Raw genomic sequence first — 2,013 nt, 5'->3', positions numbered from 1 at the left:
TCACCTTTTTTTTGTAATAGGAATAAATATCAGTCGTTTCCAGTCAGTTGACCAGGTAGCTGTCATCCAGATTTCTTAGGTACAAAAATATACAAGGAAAAAATAATAATAGCACAGATAGTAATTCTTTTTTTACTTTAATGTAAGGTTACAGATACTTTGTATTTTGATTCATTCATTTTTGCACACTTTCCTCCCTGCCAACCCCTTACCCAGTTAGCTTTTCTCTTTGAAAAATAAGAAAGAAATTCTTTCATTCTTTACAATTCCCCCTCCCCCTCAGTCCACTCCACTATGCAGCTTTCATTCTGGACTCTTGTCATGACAATAATACCTAATCACCTATTCTCCCTAAACAGTTCTCTCCCTCATCTGTTTCAAAGCAGTATACATCATCCCTCTTAGTTTCCCCCCAACTCTGATGTTAGACCTGCTGTACAACAGTGGAACTATTCAGTATTTGTCCTTTTGTGACTGAGATATTTCACTCATCATAATGCCCTACAAGACTACCCATTATAACATTATCTCTTTATGCAGATGATATGATAGTATACTTAGAAAACCCTAAAGATTCAGCAAAAAGTGTCCGAGCTGCTGCTGACTGGGAGGGGCTGCAGCTCTTGGTATACCTACATTTCCATCTGTGTGCTTATCAACAGTTTTGATTCATCATGGATCATCTGTCAGCAGAAGAAATCCAGCAGTGGGCCCACCAGGTTACTGATGAGTCCCTGGAAAGTACAAGGAGAATGCTAAGTTTAGCTACTGAGTCTCAGGATACAGGAATCAAGACCATCACTGTGCTTGATGAACAAAGGGAAAAACTAAACCTAATAGAAGAGGGTATGGACCAAATAAATAAAGGCATAAGAGAGGTAGAGAAGACTTTAGCAGAACTCAACAAGTGCTGTGTCTGCCCATGTAATAGGACAAAGAATTTTGGATCTGGTAAATCCTATAAGAAAACATGGGGACATGTTGGAGACTACACACATAACAATGTAGTATGTAAACAGCCCCAGCATGTAGCCACGGGAGCCAGTGGTAGACACATTAATCGTATAACTAATGATGCTAGAGAAGATGAAATGGAAGAGAACTTGACTCAAGTGGGCAGTATCCTGGGAAATCTAAAATATATGGCCCTGGACATGGACAATGAGATTGATACTAAAAATTGACAAATAGAGTCAATAACAAAGAAGGCTGACACAAACAAAGATCGTATTGATGTTGCCAACACCAGAGCAAAGAAACTCATTAACAGCTAAAGCTACTGTTGTACTTTATCATTTATTTGCTTCCCTCACTCCTTCAGAATCATTACCTTTTCAGAGTTTGGAATTTTGGTCAAACTCTCTTTTAAGCAGTTTTGAGGAAAGACCACAGTAAAAGCTCCCATATTTTTCTCACTTTTTCTTTTGAGAGCAAACTATGCTCCTTAAGACAAAATGTGTTTTTTCCTCAGTTCATACATCACATGCAATGTCATTTTTCAACTTCCTTGTTTCTTTAACGGGTTCTTTTGTTTTAAAGATTTGAAAGCATTGCCAAAGGCAGCCATGAAGGAGGAACCTCTGGAGTTGTTTTTAGTGGGGATAGGGGGCACAGAGAAGGGATTGCTATCTTACTTAAATCCTCAAAGGCCCTGGAGCAAGAAGTTCACAGCCACAGTAAATGTGAGTTTGGTCGACCCCTGAAGTTGCAGTTGTAACCAGTTTTGTCTAAGGTTCATTTTGGAGCTTTTATAAACAATATTTTTGTTATGAAAAACAAAACTACAACCTCTGCTCCTAAAAGAGGAATAGAATGTGTTTTCTTAAAGCGAGATTAATTTCTGAACTCCTAGTAATATATAGAGATGCTGTGATCCTATTTCATATTATATCATTCAGGAACGCTTGTATAAACAAATGACTTTTATTTTCACATTATTTGTAGTATCATGGTCAGTCCCATCATAGGTCTATAATTTGTTATTACTCCTTGACGGAAGAAAAACATGTATAT

At 37.6% G+C, this 2,013-nt stretch overlaps 1 pseudogene; it reads left to right on the top strand.

Moving 5' to 3' along the window:
- The first annotated feature begins 674 nt into the window (after positions 1–674).
- Positions 675–1,274, top strand: LOC102860218 (annotated as a pseudogene).
- The last annotated feature ends 739 nt before the right edge of the window (positions 1,275–2,013 follow it).

This window comes from Elephantulus edwardii, unplaced genomic scaffold (assembly GCF_000299155.1).
Source record: "Elephantulus edwardii isolate Elephantulus edwardi_28Jun2011 unplaced genomic scaffold, EleEdw1.0 scaffold00343, whole genome shotgun sequence".
Classification (NCBI taxonomy): domain Eukaryota; kingdom Metazoa; phylum Chordata; class Mammalia; order Macroscelidea; family Macroscelididae; genus Elephantulus; species Elephantulus edwardii.
The sequence above is the reverse complement of the archived record's forward strand: the minus strand, read 5'-3'. Positions and strand labels throughout refer to the sequence as shown.